Raw genomic sequence first — 22,701 nt, forward strand, 5'->3', positions numbered from 1 at the left:
AAATAAACATTAAAAAAAATAATGATAAATAAATAAATAAATATAGGGCTTTGTCTTTCCTCAGTGGAATTTTTGGACAAGCTGGATAATCAGTAAAGGGTAATTTTAAAAAGGTAAATGTAGGAACTCTTATACTAGCGGAGAAGCCTTAACTCTGATAATAAACCACTATTAAAAATAATACCAACAACAACTAACTAAATACCTTTAATAGATCCTGCACTGATAGCATTCTTATATCAATTTTCTGTTAACCTGTGGGTTTTCCCACTTTTGTATAACCTCAGTGCACATGGAACACAGGTCTTACAAGGTAGCCTTCTGGATGGGCCTGCTTACCTGGCTCTGACTTGTTTCATCTATGGAATAATGACTGCATTCATGCGTACATGTAACCCAGGCATACAATTTTAATAAATATTAAATTATCTCTTCTTCCATCTGTCTCTTCCTTCCTATAAGCAAATACCTGGCCATCTACTGGCCAAGGCTTTAGTGGTCCTTTTAACAGATGATGCAGTATAAAGGCAATCCCCTGTGCTTCCAAAACTAATCATTGAATCAGAGGTTAGTAAAGAGATGGCTGCTCCCTAGTGACCCCTCAGTTTTGGAAGTCCCCTCCCTTTCTTTGTGTGTGAATTCCATGCCACTCCCTCCCTTCTACAAAAGTGAGGGGAGTCCAATCATTCTTTTTCTTGGAACACCAGTAGACCAGGAAGTTCTATCTAACACCTTAATTCTGTCAATTAGATCTTCACTGCTAAGACATTGGGAGGAACTTGCATGACTCAAGAACAACTGTCCCCGTGATGACACTGTGACCACTTTATCTCAGCTGTTGGAAAGTTACTTTGGTAATCCTGTCCTTCCTGAGTTCTCTTGGATCACGGGCTGAAGCCTGGTCTACAAGTGTCCTGTTAATTGTGTGAGCCTCCAGCCTCACCTTCATATTCTTCCAATTAGTTCCCTTTCACTTTTGTTAACCAGAGTTGGTGTCTGTTACTTACAAGGAAGAACCATTACTGACATATAATGCATGTAATCATGAAAGACGGTTTATAAAGTAAGATAATAGACGTGATATTCGGGAATGGCATAGACAAAAATCCCAATGTGTTTTAAGACAGGAAAGTGGCAGTGGCATCAGCTAATCAGGAATGGATAGTAGAGATAGTGACGCAAGGTTTCAGCAGGTGTGGTCAGGTGGATGATAACCAGTGGGCAGGGGGAAGCGGCAAAATGTGCCTAAGGCACAATCAATAGATAACTTCCGTGAAATGGGGATTACCTCAGAGTATTCTTCCTGCCACAAACATTTCTTTAGTATTTTCTAGTGTGGGTGCTGCTGGAACCCAGTGTTAACGTCAGGTACCTGCCCCTGAGTTGCACAAAGTCCAGTCTCTCTTCAAGTAGAGAGGGACACTCTTGGAGTGGGCTAATAAAAGATTTTTGACTGCTATCCCAAAGCTGTTCTCTGAGGAAGTAGTGTCTTCTCCAAAGTAAATCTTTGATGTCACCAAAGCATTATTTACAGGTGGAAAAGGGAAATAAATGTTAGATTTAAATAAATGCATTTAAAACTGTAATGAGCAGACGTTTGCAACCTTCAAGGGTAGCACTCCATGAAAATTGTGAGAATTTCTAGCTTCAATTGGTTTTCACTTTAACACTTGAAGTAAGTGTAAAAGCATTCATAAAAAAGATATATAACCTATATGTGAAGAAAAATTTAATTTTACCATTGTGATAGCTTTATATAGTTTTCTGAAAAATCCTTACTCATACGTCTGCTTCTTTCTGACAGATACTAGCCAGTTTTTATTATTTTTTTTCCCTTCAGGACCCAGGTAAAGCAAAAGGGATGTCTATGGACCATCCTACTGTGAACACAGTTTATACCTTCTTTCTATATTTTGCTCTAATAATCAGTATTTACAATTTCGTTAAATGTAAAGAGCAACTTCCTACTTGGTAATCAAACTGAACCTTCCCACTGGAGGAACATGGGTGGCAAACAGCCATATGTACCGTAGTGGAACAGCTTCCCTATAGGGCACAGTTGAGGAGATACACGTGATTAATCATCTCATCTAGTGCGAAGTAGGAATACCCACCATAGACTACCTGTGCATAATTCCAAGGGTTGCTGATGAAGAAAACTTCTCCACTTCACCCGAACTTGAAACAATTGTCAAGAGTGATGTTTTTTCATGGCTGGAATTACACAGTGATGGCCATCTGGATATAATATAATTTATTGAGTCAATCTTGTACAGTTCGCATTTAGGTTGATTCTATTTTAATGACCTGGATTATCTGACCATTTATTTTGGATAAATTCCAAGCAGTAGAATCGTTAGTATATACACATTGTCAAGGTTTTTGACCTATAGGGCATTTAATTTTTTTTCCTTCAGAGAAATTATACCGATTTATACTCAACCAGCCCTGTGCGAGTCACTGCTCCATTGTCTTCCGAACTGCAGTCCTGGAGCGCAGGTGGAGGAAGAACACGGTTGCGTCATTCCAGTTGTTGCATGAATATCTAACCTGAGTTTCCATCCTCAGACAGAAAAGTGATAAAGTTTAAATTGCTAGGTTTTCAAATCCCTCTTTCCTTATTTCTCAATATTTGTTATATTAAGATAAACATCTCCTTCATAAGTTTTAAATGATATAAATTTTCGATTTATATTTTATTTCATTTTTCTATTTAATAAGCTTCACTAAAATATCACCACAGAGTCTCGCTTCCCAGTGTGAGTTTCTCCATTCAACACCTACCTATTCAACTATCTATCTATCTATCTATCTATTTATCTATCATCATCATTTTTCTATTTATGCAAAGGGAAATTCAGAGTTTGGATATTTCCCACCTATACTCATCCTCACTTCTGTGTCTGCTCATTTCATTCCTCTTCCAGAAAAGGCCCTTTCTCCTTTCCCAGACCTATTCTAAACCTCCTTTCCTTCAATTTAGAGTACAAGTCCCCTTGTCTGCCATGCCACTTCCCTGGCACCTGGCTCTCAGTAATTATTTGCTCAAATTCTCAGCCCTGACACTACATCATTATAAGCTACAGGATGAATATTGGCTAAAATACAGTGAGTAATGCATTTAGGCTGAATAGATTTCAGAAGGAAAGCATTTATCACCTAATATTTAAGAATGACTGTCAGCTGGGTATTTTATCACTTGAACACCTTTCTCTTCATCATCAAAGAAACTAACAGTTTTCATAAGAATAAATAGCACAGAAAATAATCATCATATTCATAAAATAAGTGAACCATTCTTTCATGATGATGATAATCTACATAGATTTTTATATTTTTAAGACCCTGAGTTTTTTCCTTGAACTCTTAACCAGAAATTGTCAAGATAGGGCTGACCTATGGGTCACTATTTTTCAAAATAATTGGAATTCCTCAACTGTATAGTGGGTACCTTATTAAATATAAATGAAATGAAGAATTAAATATCTTCATTTTGAAAAGGCTTTAGTATGAAGTAGTTACTATTCACTACATAATTCTTTCTACTTTCTGACTATCATTAAGAAAAACTTTTCACACAGTTACTGAAGAGTAATCTTTAATTTTGGGTCATTTGAGCTCTCCCCGAGAAAAAACTAACTAACTAACTAACTAAATAAATAAATAATAAACAAATAAGATAGAGATCTGTTCTTTTAACATGCACATATTTAATTTCATGTGTTAAAAGTTAACAGTTGGCCTCTTGTTTCCTCTCACATTCAATCTTTGGCTCATATCAGTGTCCCACATAACTTCCATACCCTAATAACCAAAAGCAATATTAGATTAATCTTGTATTCTAAAACAATCTTATCTGTGACTTTCAAGTTTCATAGCTATAAACCTATTGGTATCAATTATGACAGGAAGATTTTTAAATGTGTTGTTTACCTTAGGAGATTTTTCATGAAGACCATTATCAAAGGCAGTAGAAATATAGCCACTATAAATAAAGACCATACAAAAATACTCTTCAGGTGTTGGATATAATCATTTCTGCTCGAGCTTCCAAAATAAATATGCAAATGCTGCAGTTTAAGGTATACCTGCTATAAGTAAAAAATGAAAACAGAATTCCACAATCTTGTTCACTTATTTGTGCAATAGATTTCATATGCAACTGGGGAAAACTCTCATATGATCAGTTTGTTAAATAGCCTACACATAGATTTCTTGAAGACTGACTTGAAGTCTACATAAGACGAGTGTTTCCTGTCAAGTATTCTGCATTTCTGAACTTAAAAGTAAAACAAAAGATGGTTCATATTTCATTGTGAAATATACAGCATTCTTTCATGTTCAACCTTTTAAGATTTTTTTTCCTTCATAGCAGGCAAAAGATAAAAGATGCAACAAGGAAATTAACTTTCTCCTGTTTTTCTTGTTTTATTTCACTTGCACTCTCTTCCTTCTCTCTTCATCTCTCTCTAAAGATTGGAAATGTGTAGTAACACCTGCTGGGGCGGTAACAGCAGTTGAGCTTTGCCTGAATAATGCCCTGTGAGTGCTTAGAGGGACACAGATCACTGTCTCCATACTCCTTCCGTTCATCGCATGGTTACACCTGGCATCAGAAGGTTGGCCACAATGAACTGTCTTCATGCCCACCATGGCAAGACCTCGAAACTTGGGGCTCTGGGCAGTGGTGTCCCTTCCGTAGCCCAGCGGAACTGAGAATAGAATCTTTGTCCTTCCACCACAGATGGTCAACCGACTGGAGTGTGCCAGTAATCTGAGAAGGAGGCCAAGCTTATTTTAATTACAAATTACCCCGTCACTTCACGTTTGTTATCTCTCTGTACCTGTAGTTCATGCAGCAGACAACTTAATACACATTATTTAAATAATCATCAAAACCTTCTCTGTTTCGGCACTTTCCACCTTTCTCTGGAAAGCCTGCACGTTTGTAGGGATTTATAACTGCAAGTGCCTGAAGTCAAGTTTCAGTTCTAGCAAATGTGGGGTAGATGCGACTTTAAAACAAACTGATCAGACATTGGAACAACAAAGACCGGAGGATTAAGGCAGTCTCTGAAGATGAAAGTGTAAAGAGATCTTGGGGGAAAATCGCTTGAGAGAAGCCTTTTAAAAATCAAACAGAAAAACTCTCATCAGTGGGCTCCTGCTCCTTTTTTAGAATTTTAGCAACATGTGCAAGGGGTTTTATTTATCAAGTCAGATCTCCCATTCTTTAAATAAAAAAAAAAAAATTTAAGTGAAAGCCAGGTTCATAACCCTTCAGCAGTTTCCCCAAAGTTACTTAGCACTATTGTCACTAGAAAAACATCTCATAATTTCAGAACATTTTCCAGCAAGAAATACACGGAACTGAAGAGAAACCCATGTGCCCATGTGGAAATACTTAGCTGCTTCTCCTATACTGAACTGTGCACATTCACAGAGAACACATGACATATTTCCTTGTTATGTATACACTTTTTTTTGTTCAACAATGCCAAAAAGTGATAACTTGGAGACTGAGAATTATACTGACAGTCACCTGTCATTCATTGTCCTTTATTCTGACAACCTCAGGCATTCAGGCATGGATTTATGGGTTTTGCCCCCTTTTGCTTTATTTTTAAAGGAGTTGGGGGATGGGGGAAAATATCAGAGGATTCAGTCCTGAATAGACTTTTGTTTTGCTCTTTCTTTTACCTCTTGACTGTGTCAAATGCAGTGTGTCCCTCATGCACTTTCTCTCTTTAGAGAGCCTCAGCTGGGCCAGCTAGTTAGTATTCAGAGACAAGGCAAAGAGGATAAAATTCTTCTTTCTGCTTGCTGAGACTGCAAATAAGCAATTAGACTAAAAGCAATGTATTAGAGAAAGAAGGCCATCGCAGACATCATTGTTGACTGGAACCTGCCAATATAACTTTAAAATTGTAAAAACTTCATGGCAAGGAGAAATAGTCACTTAGAGGCACATAAGTTGGTTAAGACACTAAGTCCGTATTCGCTACAGACATTTCTGCTGTGTAATGTACTCTGTGAACTGTAAGGTTTTCCATTTAATCTTGTTTACTTATTGTAATGAGAAACAAATGGTTGAAATTAGCAATGGTGATAGAAAATTCAACCTTTTATAGTATTGCGTGTTATGAAAACATTTTCTAGATTGGCATGTTACTCCCATTTTCATTTGAGCACACTTTAAAGGACTGTAATGGAGGTCTGAAGGTTACAAACTGTTTTATGTCTAACCGAGTAATATCATAGATCTCTGCTGAAGAGTTAGATGAGAGGTTTAAAACAATATATGCCAGCCTTTTGCTAGGTATCAATGCTAGCATATGAGGTAGTGCTTAAGAATCTTCTTCCTCCCTTTAATATAGAGATTGCATGCTGGGTTCTAGCGATTGATGCATTTCCTGTGCAAATGCTCAAATGCAGCTACTCTGTTAATTACATTGGGATTGCCTAATTCCATTTTGTGATAGACCAATCTCCAGTGAGCCTTCACGATTGTCCAAATGACGGGAGGTAGCAAGTAGACCTTCCTGATTTGATATATTTAATCCATCTCTTTTTCCTTTTTCCTCCCTCATCCTTCCAAGCCACATTTCCCGAAAGTTGAGAAATGCTAGCCTGATGAATTTATTTTTACATTTTCTAAGCCAGGAAAAAGAAAGGAATCTGGATTATTGACATTCTTTACCGGAACTACAGTAGACTAGAGTTAGCAGAAAAAACTGCTAATCATCACAGTTTTCGTGTTGGAAGCAATTTGCCTATAATTAGTAAGTTGATAAATACCAACAAAATGGGTGCTAAAACGAACAACTCTTGTGCTGAGAGACATTTGACTCTACATTACACTTTGCATTTTTATATATGCAGCATTACATTTTGTTACAAAGAGCGACAACTTTAGTGGCAGCTGAAATGCTCTAATCTGTCTTCTGAAGGAAAGCAGACATACATCTTAATATAACGACTTCTTTTATAAAACGTATCTTTTTTGGAGGAGTAAGCAATGCAAGGATAAGGAAAGAAGTTGGTGTTTTATTTATTTTATATAAAATGGTAGCAGAAGACAGAAGACTTGTTTTGCTAGAAAATGAAATGCCATAGCATGGAAGATTAAACGGTACCATTGACTTCAGGTGTATTCTTCATTGGTAATACCAAATGCATACTTGTGTGTAGATATTTCTTTACTACATTTCGTGTTAAATGATCATCGTATGATCTTGCGTTTCAACCGCATTTAGAATCAAGCACATGGTCATTCTTGTTCGATCCAAACAAGGAAAAGTGTGTGGTATACTAATATGTGAGACAAATGTTTAATTCAAATAAGCAAGACATGGTATATTATATCTTTAAAATCAAATATCTTCATATGTCTGAAATGTTTTAATAGAACGCTGGCTTTTCAAAGGTCTAAATCACAATAGGTATGTTATAAGTAATGAATAAAAGAATATGATAGCTTTATCCGTGGTATGCTGAAATTCTGACTCGCATTGTTATCAGAAAACAAAATACCACAAAATATTCAATCTATGTGATCTGATAGAACAAAAGAGATTATCCTAAACAAATTGTGAGGGTGTAAATTGAAAAAAAAATTTCTTTATGTGAATGGGATTGGGAAAAAAACTACACCTTGTTAGTGCTTTTTAAAAGTCTGGTGTTTACTGGGGTGCCTGAGTGGCTCAGTTGGTTGAGCATCCAACTTCGGCTCAGGTCATGATCTCATGGTTTGTGAGTTCGAGCCCCGAGAAGGGCTCTGTGCTGTCAGCTCAGAGCCTGGAGCCTGCTTCAGATTCTGTGTCTCCCTCTCTCTGACCCTCCCCTGTTCATGCTCTGTCTCTCCCTGACTCAAAAATAAATAAAACGTTAAAAAAAATTTAAAAAATAAATAAATAAATGTAATAAAAATTTTAAAAATAAATAATAAAAAAATAAAATAAAATCTGGTGTTTACAGACCTAATTTTAAGAGTATCCTTATCTACAGCTAATTAACTTGATTAGTACACGAGATTCTCTGAGATCTTGCAGAATCTTTATACTAACAGACCATGTGGTAAATGGATTGATTTCTAGTTATCAAGCATCTTCTAATATATCCCTTATATTCTTGCATTTAAATACATTTGACTAAGTTTGCTCTTCATTTCCTTTTAACAGTATACCTTTTGTACTCCTACATACTGAATGAGACAGTAAGAAATGACCACCGGCAAAACAAATACACGTTTTCCTTCCCCTCTTCAGAACATTCTATAGTGGGTGGTAAAATATTTAAGCCATTTCAAAGTCATGTGAACTATCCCAAATATGTCAGGAAAGAAGAGGCTGCAATTCATTATTTTTCTGCAATGAATCCACATGAAAGAAAATAATTTTAAAGGCCTAAGTAGCTTTGTTTTCATTTACAGTTCATGTCATTAATTTCACACCATGAGCATTTTGCTTATTTGAGGTACAGCATACCTTTGATCAGTAGCAGATTGATCATTATGCAATAAAAAGGCAGAGATTTTGAGGAACTGTGTATTGCAGTTATTTGTGAAGTACATGTTCCATCTCATTTATTATTATTGATATCATTATTACTTTTATTATCATTATTGTTTTCCTTCATATCCATCCCGGTTGAAGCCTGGGCTTGAATTCGTTGGGCACATATGGTTTTAATGATGATTTATTATACGATGGGCTCAAAATTAATTTTGCAAATGTAAATTTTTCATGGTATGTTATTTGGTAAAAAAGGTAAATATTTTCATATTTAAATTTAACTTTATAACTCCTTTTTAAAAGCCTTTCTCTTACCTATTTTCCAAATTCAAGAGCAAGAGAGTTCGAGATTAAAGAGTGAAGCTATGCAGTTTGGATCTGGTCAATTTTGCTGCCATTTTTTCTTCACCAATATTATTTGATTCATGGTAGGTCCTCTTCCTTCCACATACGACTCCATTTAAGAGACAGCAAGTGCTGTTTAGCCTATCTTGGTGGAGTATTTATTCCTTTCTAAAACAAAGTTACCTATAGTGAGCTGCAAGTGTCTTTCTTTGTGCTTGGTTTCTTCCCAACCTTTTTTTGCCATTCAAAAACAATGCTGACACATGCATGAAATGACAAATAGCATTAGTGTAATAAAGGAGTTAAACCAAACCCAAAGCACGGTCATATATTAAATTGTTTTTAAAAATACTGACCTAAGCACCTCTATGAGATGTTATTAGTAAAATGTGAAGAAGAAGAAAAAAGACATTTGGAAGTGAGATGTGCTCTCCTTTGTCGCCTGTATAATTGCTGATTTGCCATCATGTTTGCTTGCGATGCCTTTGTCAGATATTATTTCATGTCTCTTTGTCAAAGGAGAGGTTTTGAAGCCTTTTTTCTGCATCTGGGCAACTGCTGTTCAGGGCTCAGACCAAGCCTCCCAGGGTTACAGCAATGTGTCCAAAAAGCTTTGGGTAAAAAAATCTTTTAAGCAGCCCCTCATTTCCACTCACCAGGCCAATGCATATGTTTTACCAAAAGAAAACTTCTAACATTTCCACATCGGCTTCAAACACCGTAAGTGTAACGTAGTGTCGAATTTTCATTAAGACCTAGTGTTGAATAATAACTTGCTCACCCCCCTACCGAAGGAACGCAATCGAATGCAACTGTTATGTCATCTTCCCTGGTAAGTGGTGATTTTCGAGAATTTGATGATTTATAAGGCTTTTCTAAAAATACTTCGCATTTGTAAGTAGATACTTCCCAACACATAGTAAGTCCATACAGAGTCAGATGGAGTAAAAAGAAGTTTCTTTTTCACCCATTTACTTCATCCTGGGGAGTTCAGCAAAAAAACAACGCTATGGTAAAGCTTTTCATATCAGCAAGCAAAAACAGGAAACGAAATAATTGTAGAATATACAATAATAGGACTATTTTCTGCACAAATCCAACTAGGAGAACTATTCAATTAGGCCTCACGGTTACTTTTAATGAGGGTTGTTGTGGAATAAGTGGAAACATCTGTTACCATGAACCACCACAGTGGCTACACAAGAGAAAAACAGTTCTCTTTTCTATTGATTGGGACCGGTCTTCACGGAACATTCTTATTAGTATGCTTAGAACAACCATGCAAATCTCTAAACCAAATTAATTATTCTTGGCATTCCCAAGAGATAATCCCACGGTCATTTTTTACCAAAGTCAGGGAGCAGGGGAACCCTTTTTCTGTACATATTTTACTATGGTTAGTGATGCCTAATTGTCCTACTGTATGCTGCCTTATTTTACCAGCTACAGACTGAATTCATTCCCATTCTCTCCTTAAAAGTTTGAAACCCCCTAGTGACAGGAATATTAATGTGCCAACACTGTCATATCTATTTCAGCTCATACATATGCAATGTCTTTGTTTTCAAAGATTTATGTCAGACTTTGCTGAAGTGAGGTATTCTACCATTTTAGATAATAGCATGCCAAAGTGATGTTATCAGCCACATTCAGCACTCACTCAAGCAAACGGGAGGAGCATCCATTCCTTCATGGCTTAAACTCATAGAAACTGTTATTTATCCTTATTTGATGAGAAAGTCTTTCAGGGGGAAATGGTGTATTTTTAGAAGAAGATTATGGCCATCCTGTGGATTATCTTTTAATTAAGAATGGATGATTTGTGCCCACTCTGCTGTAGCAAACGTCTTGCTGCTAATGAAGTTTAAAAAGACTTACTTTATTTAATTACAGCTAATCACCAGGGTAAAATGTGGAATTTTCTTTGATCCTACATGTATTGTGGTAATCCCTTTGGCAGATAGCATCTCCTCAAAATATTTTTGAGTTTTTTTGGCGGTCACATCTTAGCAGAAGGTGGAACCACCTTACACTGAAGAATTTCTTTCATTCCCCTCTGTAGTCGCCTACCCTGGCAGAAAAATTCCATGAAATTTTCTTACAAGTAGAGATGGTCCTTTAGACAGAGAGTGTGGAAGTCTTCACGTATTTGAATCCTTTACTTTGTCTGATATCCAGAATGGGGTTCTTTTCTCTTGTTCAATGATTTAATTCAACTCACATCATTGGCCAGTGTTAATGTGCCCAACACTGGGCCGAGCACTGGGACTAGAAACATACAGAGAACACAGACCGACAATAAGCCAACCTTTACAGATGAATCGTGTTCACTTTCTGCTGCATCCGTTCCATGTGGACATAAATATGTAAATGTGCTGTAAACCCAGGGGTGGCTTTGTCTTTGGTTTAAAACCAGGAATGGCTTTGTCTTTGGTTTGGTTTGTTTCTAATCACCAGAATACCATTATTTTGCTCTCTTGAAACTTCTAAGGTAAAGCAGGGCTCTACTTTTTATTTTCCTCCTCTATCACTACCCTCTGGAATCAAGTACGGTATATACGTTAACCCCCTTTAGTCCTTCCTGAATCTCAAAGAAAATTCTTTTCAAGAATATTTCTTAAGCCAGTTCTGATTCTGGGTGATAGCTGTCCCTGATTTTTCGTCTTTATAAACACCAGACTTAATCACTCCCACTAAAAGTAAAAATAAAATCTTGGGTATGCTTCTTACATTTACTCTTTTGATTATAAATTACTTTTTTTTAAGTGCAAGCCCATCCCCAAAAAAACTAATAAGCATGGTTTATGTTTTTAATCTCAAAGATGTCATCCTATTTTTTCAAAAAATTACCTTTTTCTCCTTTTTCTGTGTTTTTATTCTGTAATCTTCCGTCCTTTTGATCCAGACAATGTAGGCTTGTTTGGCATAAAGGCCCTGAAGGGCAAGGTTGGCTCCCTGAGGAAGAGAAGAAAAACTGCCAGTGGGTGGCAGAACAGGGTACCAACCTGCCCTACTCCACCCCAACCGCCCACACTCACTTAGAGATGGGGTCAAAAACAGCATCTGAACAGAATAAATGGACTGTTTTTTTTTTAAAAACTTTCCTGGAAAATGACTACATCTAAACTAATCAAAATGAAAGAAATATAGGTCTTGGTACAACTTTTTCATGACTTGACATTTGGCTGGTTTCGAGAATATAAAAAAAGAATACCCAGCATTCCCCCAAACAGAATTCACACCAAGGCAAATAATTTATTTCGAAATAGTGTAAAATAATCTATTAAATCATTACTCTATCATTTTCAACTTCAGAAGAAGTCATCTGGGCAGAACTATTTGCTACGCATCTCCAAATATTTTCTGCTCTGTTTAACAAATGTGAGTTTCTATGAATTCTTTTGGTTTGCCAGGACTCCAGCAGATTTAAAGCAGGTTTGTTGTGAAATCAGTTCGAGGTCTCTATCTCACACCTAGGGTTCCACTATCACACAACAATGAGAACTCTCTCCTCATGCCTGCATATGAGGACTTACACAAATCCCTCCAGGCATCCTTCACACTGCCCCGCACCCAGGGAGGGGGAATCTCTGGACCACTTCACCCAGAACTCGCCTCGTCCTAGCAGTGGGCATTTAGACTTACCAAGTAATTAAGTTGAGAGGAAGTTCTTCTAAAGTGCAATTCACGTCGTAAAAAAATTAAACATTATAAAGTTGGAGAAGCAAAACAGAATTTGTGGTTAGTTCCTGTAATATATTAAACATCTGCAGTTTTGTCTCCTTATCAGGATGTGGGGTTGTGCTGAAGTCACATCCTGATAACATCTGCACATTACGGATAGTTTTTGCTTTATTCTTTGTGGTCCGTTGATGAGAGATTCTTTAACATCCCTTCAGTCATCAAGACCCCAGTTGAATTTCTTTGCTTGTGACAGCCTTAAAGGTGGTCTCATTTACATTTGCGAAAATGTCACAATATAGAAAGATATTTTCAGTTTGATGTTTCATCCCTTCCTTTTTTTATCCGGATGCTAGTTTTAGCTTTTCAAATGAATGTCGATCTCAAAATAGATTTTCCATGAAATATATTTTGTCTGATTTTTGAAACACCATGTCTACAGCAGAAGATTTTTTTTTTTTTCCCAAAAAAGTTTCAGCGATGGATGGCGCCTCTGCTTCTGCTTTGCGCTGTGGGAACAGCTGCGCGCCACGTAAGGGCTGGCTGGTGTGAGGCCCAGTAACACAGCGTGCACCCTTTATTGGAAAAGGTCAGGTATTGACCGGATCCCTAATGACCCCAATTACATCTGAGCTGAGTAAACAGTCAATAAACAATGACATTAACATCTGTAGAAAAAGCATTTACTTTAAATTTCCACGATGATTGGCAACACCCTCTGCAGCTCCAGGAAGTCTTTGAGATTCTAGAGGTTTTAAAAGAAGATGGAACCATGAAAAGTAACATACAGCATCTATCTCAATAATCTTAAGATAGCTAAAAGGCTCTTTCATAATGCTGAATACATCTTTTTTGATGCAGCCCGCCTAGGGTTAATGGCAAAGACAACCTTACGGAGCCCTATTACTTACACATTTAAAAAGGATTATTTGCTTTTGAGTGGTCATTTTCTTGATCAATTTAGTGGATACTTTTCTTTACCTACCTGGAATTCAGAGAGTTGGATAAGTTGTTTTCCCGGCACTCATTTTAAGGGTTGAGATCATATTCATAAAGCATACCCTTTTATAAATTTCCAAATATTTGGAGATTTTTCTCTGTATTATTGACTTCTAATATAAATCTGTTGTGGTTAGAGAATATACTCTGTGCAATTTCCCTTTTTGTAAAAATAAATCATTTATTTTTTTCACCTGTGCCATTGTCTCTCTTGGTCAACTTCCCATATGTACTTGAAAAGAATGTGTATTCTGCCGTGTTGGGTGGAATGTTCTATAAAATACTGTTTGGGCCAAGAGTTTTGACAGAACTGTCCGAATTTTCTATATCTTTACTGCTATATTTTGTCTATATGTTCTATCAGTTACTGAGAGTGGAGTATTAAAAATGTCCAGCTGTGATTGTGGATTTAAGTGCATCTTCTTTGCTTCACAGATTTTGAGACTCTTTTATTAGACGAATACACATTTAAGATGTCTTCTTGATAAACTGACCCTTTTATCATTATGAAATGCCCTCTTTATTTCTGGCAATACTCCTTCTCTTGAAGTCACTTAGTCTGATATTAATATAACCACACAGCTAGGAAACACAGATTTTATTTTTAAGCGTCTGGCTACATTTGTGGGTCAGATATTTAGAAAGAGTGCATCAGCTTACCTGTCACCTTGCATTCCCATAAATATCAACCACAGGGGCGAATTTATCCTTTCTCATTGGTTAAGACATAGCCTTCTGAGACAGGAGCCACTAGAGAAGGAGAAATTAAACTAAATGAAAAATGAGTGAGAATATGATACAAAATAAATCCAAATAAAATCTTCATTAGAAAGCTTCAATCTGTAATTTTTATAGTTATTTTAATATTCTCTAAAATTTGTAACTCAATTATGAGCTTCTGTGGGTTGACTAGTACCCACCCCCCAAATTCATATCCATTCAGAGCCTCAGAATGTGACCTTCTTTGGAAAGGGGGCATATATATACCTGGTTTTTCCCTCCCCCCTTACATAACATTCTTCTTGCCTTTAAGCTCATGCAGAGAAATATTTTTATGAATTTAAAAAAAAATACTACTATGCAGTGTGTTCATACTCTGATAGTAATTCCACTTTAAGTTTGGCCAAAGAAGTATATTAAATGTCAAGTGACCTTGCTACATGTAAGAGAGAAATCATAAAACTGTAATATTGACAACAATACTAATAAAATGCAAGTCACTTCTAGGGATCTCCCAATTTTGTAGGGGAAATCTCTTCAAAGTAGATTATCAAGGTAATATATCCAGAATATGTAGAACACAAGTTCCCAAATCTCAGGAGAATCACCTGGCCCAATTCTCCAGTTTCTAGAAAATTCTGGTTTTTCATGTGTAATTAAGGGACATAGCAACCTTCTCAATATAACTTTGCCTTGTCAATTTTTCATTGCATCTAGTGGGAAACAGAAAGGCCAGAGTTGCCCTATTAATGCCGCTGCTGCAGTGTGGATTCTAGCTGCTCAGCATGGCATAACCCCCTGAATGATGAGAAAGCTGACGAAGCCTGCCGTCCAGTTTCCTTCCAAATCCATTTTCTGTCACAACCCTTATCAAATAAAGCTCACACTTCAGTTATGAGTATGTGTCTGTGTTAGGTATGTCGTCCACATGTCTTTCACTTTGTAATCACTCGGATTAACTCTTGGATTTTGCTCTCATGTGAGTAATTGAGATCTCCTAATACCAGAACTTGCCAACTACAATCACCATTCCTGGACTTGATTTTGAGGTATTGGGAAAATTCTTTCAAGGACTCAGAATCTACAGCCTGTATTTGTGGTTTTTGTCAAGACAGTCTAAACGCAATCCCCTAGAGTTTAATCAGGGTTCTAAACAAACCTACAGATATTCTGGAAGATAAATTACTTGTGTGTTCCCGATTCTTCTATGAGAACATGTACGTCATATGCTCTATCTTTTACTGTGTTCTGTGGCGATTTGTTCTAATCTAAATACTAATTTTTCCCCTTTAGGTTACTTGTTTCAAACACAATACAGATTTTGATTGCAAATTCTCCATCTCTATTGACAATGTCCTATTTGACATTTTCTCTTTCCCAGGTTCCTATCACCCCATCTGTAGTCTCCTGATCTCTTCCCACTTCTTTGATTACTCTTGATTCTTTCTTTGCATTTCCTTTTTTTCCCTTTTCTCTAAGATGAGGTTTCCTCTCATAGATCTCTCTAAGCTATTTTCTCCCTTTTATATTTTTTACAGTGACTTTGGGGACACCTCAATGCAGATGACTCTCAAATCTATACAACAGTCAAAAACTCAACTGTTCTTCCTCATAAATCTTTTCTACTTGTGCTTCATATTTCTCCTAAGTATATATTTCAACAAGCCTCAAAACCTCATACATCTCTTTACCACTGCTCATTCCCTCCCCTATAGCTTTCACATTGTGTAACGTATCCTCCAAATACTTTTTGAAAGCATTCTTTTCTCCTCATTTTTACTGCTAAGGTCATATTGCCAGCAGTATACAATATGTCATTCACCCCGTCCGAAAAATGTGTGTATATATAGATAGATATAAATATAGATATAGATATAGTTAGATAGATGCAAGAAAAAATACATAAATTTAATATAAATGTTATTAATATAAAAGGTGTGTAGCACACAATTTAAAAATTATCATAAAATCTATATTATTCTTTGCTGTAAATTTCACAGATCCAATTCATTCTCACATGATGCGTTTGTTGATCTTCACCAAACTCTCATACCTACAGTCAATCAACCCATGGTTCCAATTGATGAACGCATGAAGTTCTGATGTAAAGATCCTAAAAAAAATAAAGGCATAAGTTGAAACTTTACTCATTCAGTAATCACATGGGCACCTTTGGATAATTCTATTTTATTGGAAAAAATATTCCACGGGGGTGCCTGGGTTGTTTAGGTGTCTGACTCTTGATTTTGGCTCAGGTCATGATCTCATGGTTCATGGAATGAGGTCCTCCATCGGGTTCTGCACTGACAGTGCGGAGCCTACTTGGGATTCTCTCTCTCTCCCTCTCTCTCTGCCCCTCACCCACTTGTGCTTTCTCTCTCTCAAAATCAATAAATCTTTAAAAAAAAGAAAAAAATGTTCTATGAATTTTTGTGGTATTCACAATGGAACTACTATAGACATAATTTTAAGTTTAATCTGCATTATGATAATCGTCTTCATTACTTTCTTAAATCTAGACAATAAACACGCCAAATACTCAAGTCATGATTGCAGCATTTGCCAATCACTATAGTGTAAATGCTCTGTCATGACTAATTTCAAGCTACTACCGTAATGTCACTAAAATTAAGTTGGGAAGAGATATGCAATAGTACATAATTTTATCTCATGTGCACAATGTAGATATGTGTAAACCTCAAATGCATAGATAATAGTAAACTAAGCATGAAGTGAATAATTTTGAGTATTTAGTACTTTACTTTTAAATTATTTTAATTGTAAGTTTACATAATTTAACCTTTAATATAATGATTGTATATAAAAACTGCCTCACAAAATTCCTGAAAACAGCAACTGGCCCTCACTAGCAGATACAAGCTGGCTCCAGAATAGCACTACTTATGGTTCATCTAGCCTATGCAATGATTTCCTAACTAGTTTTCTTTTCCTTCTGTGAAGCCTTCTCACATATAGTTTTCAGACGACGTGTAGCTATAGATGCATGATTCCTATTCAAACACTCAGAGTATTTTCCATTCTTAAGAGAATAAAGCCTGAACTTTAGACTGACATCGGGAATCTAGATCCGGACCTTGCAAATATCCCTCACCATTCAACTTCCTGTTCTAATTCACTCTACCCACACCAAATTCTCACTGTGTCCAAGATTCTTTTTATATTCTTCAGCTGTACTTTTTGCCTGCAATTGTTTTCTCTCCATCTTTGCATGTGCAAATCCTATACATACCACAAGATCAATTAAAACTTCAGATTCTGTGTGCATTTTCCCCTCTTTCTCTCTATCTGGAAATCATTTATCCCTTTGCCCTCTCATTACAACACTCATTTTTTCTACCTTGTATTCACTTTTACTGCATTTTTTATGTGTAAGGGAGTGTTTTCATTACCGGGAATATTAAAGGAAATACAGTCTCTCTGTTTTAATGAAACTCAGTTTACAAAGGAAGATAGAAAATCCACAATTAGGGGCGCCTGGGTGGCTCAGTCGGTTAAGCGTCCGACTTCAGCTCAGGTCACGATCCTGCGGTCCGCAAGTTCGAGCCCCGCGTCGGGCTCTGGGCTGATGGCTCAGAGCCTGGAGCCTGCTTCCGATTCTGTGTCTCCCTCTCTCTGACCCTCCCCCGTTCATGCTCTGTCTCTCTCTGTCTCAAAAATAAATAAACGTTAAAAAAAAATTAAAAAAAAAAAAAAAAGAAAATCCACAATTACAATAGATTATGTGTGCTGCTGTGGTAAAGGAATGTACCTTAGGCTAAGAGCCAAGCAGAAAAAAGGGAAAAAGATTGTAAGAGGCTCAACAAATTTTGTCTGTCTCATGTCCTGAAGGAATACAGTATATTTGATGCACAGATGTGGAAGGAACAAAGAGTACATGGAGGTAAGAGGCAAGAAGTGAAATAGGAAAGCTAGGCATAAACTTTCTATGACAACAAGCTTGAACTTCATTCTGTAGGAAACTGAGAAGTTTCAAATGATTTTAAGTAACTATCACTTTGACAACAGTATGGAGGATGGGTTGAAATGATGAAAGATGGGGAAGGGAAGACCAGACAGAAGTCTTTTGAAGAAATTTGGGAGACAAACATGAAAGCACTGAATTCAGATAGTGACAGAGAAGTGGGAACTTAGTTTAAAATATGATTATTTAATGACTGGATGTTTGAGTGAGAAGGAAGAGTCAAATGACCTCCCGGTTTATGTCTTTGTTCAATGGATAGGCAGGGATCTCTTTTATTTAAAAGGTAGGATAATCATATAATTGATCATCCACACCAGGATAGATTTAAGAGCTGAAGAGGATGCTGAAAATAATGGAAGTTGTAGAATTTTAAAATTATTTTGCTTTGGCCAACTAACTGTTCTTGTTTTATTGGTGGTACTATGTAGTAGATCTACTCAAAAAAATAAATTTCCGAAATAAATGATTTCTAAAACAATAACACTTCTATTTTGATGCGTAGAATACATCAGTTTGTTTGGAAATAGCTATGAGCTATATGTGTGGACGACCAAATCTGCATATATATCCGCTTCATAACTTTCTTAGTTTGTTAAAAACATTGTTTTTAGTATGATTCCACACTACTCCAAAATTTCTTATGATCAATGTAAGAAAAAACAATTTTATCCTCAGTGTTGCCCTTTGTAAAGAATTTACAATTCCATTTCCAGGAATGTCATGCATTTCATCTATGACAAAATACACTTTCAAAAGTTTTACTTGGATTCTGTAAATTAGATGGGAAAAAAATTAAACCACTTTTGGAATTAATTTTCTACTTGAAGTATCTGATGACATTGATGTAACATTGACATCATCTAACACTTCATGGAGTTTCTTTTTTCCTACTAATGGGTCAAAAATAAAAGCAATAACCTCATTTTTTGTATGTAAAAGAAATCTTGGAATCAAAACAAGTGAAATTAACTGAGATGAGCTGTCATCTGATCTAAATGAAAACTCATGTCTCAAAGAGTGATATATAAACACACTGACTATATACGCGTGTTAAATAGTTTACTTTGGACTCAGCCTCCAAAAGACATTTCTTTTGTAGTATATATTGATGGTGCTTAGCAAATTGTCACCTTCTATTTACACGTACAGCTATGTACCCTGAGGATAGGGGATAGTAAATGTCACCTAACCTCTTGTGCAGGTTATATAGTCAATGTCAAAATATATTTGAGGTATGGTAAACCAATATTTAATTGTTCAACAAGCATGCACTTTTGCTTAAAAGGAAATATATTAGGAAACATAAAGGTATTACCAAAAATAAAACTATTGAATAGTGAGAGATTTGCACCATATAATAAATACCAAAATCATTCTAGCAAGATTGTTTAAATTATTCTTTGTGTTTCCCATGGCAGGCTATGCTCAACCTTTACTAACTGCTTATGTTTCATGTATACACAACCTGTCATTTCCCATTTTCTCATCGAATTCACTGATTGACAACTCTGCGCATCTCACAGACCACTCTATGGACCCTGGCACAACTGGTTAGTATACCAAGTACCATCACGGGCATCAGAGGAGAATACCCCTCCCGTTACCCCATGGGTACCACATGGAGTTAGCTTCTTTGGATGAAATGAGAGGTTAGACACACTGTGCCTGGACAAAACTAGGAATAGTGATAGAATATAAATTCTGTTCACCTTACATATGACTCACACATTACTGGATGAGAACATGACAGAAGCTAGTGGAGTTCTAAGTTCATGTAAGACTAGTTTAATTCAACTGTTAATAATATGAATATCAAATATAATATAATTATTACAATATATAATAATATAAAAAATAAAACAATGGAAACAAATATAAAACAAGACAGGATGCTGGGTGAAGAGGAAAAAATTGTAACTTTTCCAGGAACTCTGGGCTATAGAGTCACCCTAATACTAAGCCTTCCTCCGATAGCCAAATAAACTGATTTGAATTCCCAAATTACATCTTGTTTTCAGACTATGTGTGGGCAAACATTTTATTAATGTGTGATATTGCTGGCAGCTTTCAGATTTTAATTTTCTATTCCAAATTCCAAGATGTCCTTTTTGTATCCATGTTTTTGACTCTAATGATGCTAATTTGCCAATATTCACCATAGCCTTTACTGTGTATTTGAAAAAAAAAAATCCACCTTTACATGTTAAAGAATACTGGAAGAGGTACAGATTTTGGAGGGAAGTCGATTCCAGTTTTGAGCATACCAAAGTGAAGTGTCTGAGAGACAACCATGGAAAATTAAGTAAGAAGACAGATATATGGATCTGGAGCTCAGGAAAGAGCTGTATGCTAAAAATATAGATTTTGGAATCATACTTACAGGAGGTTATTTGAAAACACAGGTGTAAGTAGCCTGTTTCCAGGGAGACTGAATGGAGATGGCTCAATGTAGAACACTGAGAAACAATATACATTTATATACATATTGAAAGGCCCTATTACTGCAGGATCCAGTTTTGGCTTCGTTAGTTACCAATTCTGCAATAAAAGTCACTCAGAACTGTTCTCTTTAGGTGCGCCCCCTGAACATGTTTTACCACATAATTTCAGTCCTGGTCATGAGGACAAAGCCACCTCTTGGGACGAAGCATCTATTTTGATCCAGTTAGAATCACGAACAGTTAATAAGTGTAATTGGATTGTAATATCTACATTCCAGGATGGTGGACCAGCAACATTCTCTGTCAAGTGAGCAGAGAGAACACAAGTGCAAAGGCAAAGACATAACACATGGAAATTGACCACTTTCTGGGTTTCCTGCTACAGTATCTTCTACTTTTTTGTTTGGTCTTCAATCAAGTATCTTCTACAATTGTTAATCAAGCACTATTAGTCATGTGCCAGGTACTGAGATGGCAGTCATGGCCCCAGGAATAAAGGAATACGTTCCATGGCCTCCTGAAGCATCTTTCCCTGAGGTTTGGTATCCTCGCTGGCTTAGAATGCCATACCTCCTTATAATAAATCTCCCCTGGATTCAATGTTAACTTTAGCTGGTTTCTGTCAACAGAAAGCCATAAGCATTTATATGGCTAATATTTGTTTCATCATCAGAACAAATCATGGTATCTTATACTACATCTCTCATTGATCCTCAATAAATGTGCAATTAGTTACTGAATTAATTAATTAATTGCTATCTATTTTTAAGAACTCCCTAACGCCACCATAACTCTAGTGTTAGCTTCTAGGAGCAAGGAGCAAGGCATCCTTTGACAAAAATATTGCTTCCCCCAGCATCCTAACAGGTGTCTGTCCTCCTTTTTTATTTTTTTCTTTTTTGAGAGAGAGAAAGAGAGAGAGTGCGCTCACATGGGGTGGAGGGGCAGAGGGAGAGAGAGAATCCCAGGCAGGCTCCATGCTTTCAAGTGCTGTCAGCACAGGGCCTGACTCAGGGATCCATCTCATAACTGTGAGATCATGACCTGAGCCAAAATCGAGTCAGACGCTCAACCAACTGAGCCACCCAAGCACTCCAGCCTACTTCTAATCAGAGCCTTCTAGCTTGTTTACTTTAGGAAGAACTAAATCCTTTAAGCCAAGAAATCCTGAAAAACAGATTGACATCAAACTTGTTTGCAAGTTCCAAAGTAGGCATTTCAAGTAGGTGGCTCTGCTTTTCCTATGGGAAAGTCATATTCTGTTTCTTACTATATTAATTTATTGCTAACTATCTTTGAGGATAGCTTTGTACGACAGTCCCAATCCTGTGCTTTGATTTGAGATTTACCCTGGACTCCACGCAACATGAGAAGCTGCTTCGTATCTGTGCATTCAGGTGTCAAAATGTAAATTGAAGACAGCTATTATCTCTTCTCTGCAGAATCTGTAGTGTAATACTTTGTTCTTCAAACATAATCACATCACTGATTAATCATTTGTAGATTATATTCTTTGAATCCAATTCCAGTGGAATTGAATCAAGACTGAATTCTACATTCCATCTGGCAATGAGAAGGTAATTGAATCCACGAAATTTTCAATGCTGCCTTCTAGGTTCCCAACCTTCTGTTCATTTCCTCTTTCCCCATCTCAATGGTAAGTCCATCCACATTGCAGAAGCACTGAGTTTTCTAAGTTTCTTTCTACTATCTTTCCCACCACATACACTCATCAAAAAGGAAGAGATCTAATATCTGCCATTTATAGATGTTAACTGATTGATTGATGACACTTGAGTGTGAATGCGTTTCTGTAAATGCCTAACCATAGTCAGCCTTGTGTATTTTAAGCCTTTTGTCGCTAATTATGGAATGAGAGACTGTATTCCCATTAAAGCAATTTCAGGCATTTGCAAGAAGAAAGGCTAGGATGCTTCTGCAAGGTAGGGCCTACAGTAAAGGTAAATCTGCTTGACTCCCTTTAAGATAATTGTACATACATTCAAAAAGGACATGAGGC

This window comes from Panthera tigris, chromosome A1, assembly GCF_018350195.1.
Source record: "Panthera tigris isolate Pti1 chromosome A1, P.tigris_Pti1_mat1.1, whole genome shotgun sequence".
NCBI lineage: Eukaryota > Metazoa > Chordata > Mammalia > Carnivora > Felidae > Panthera > Panthera tigris.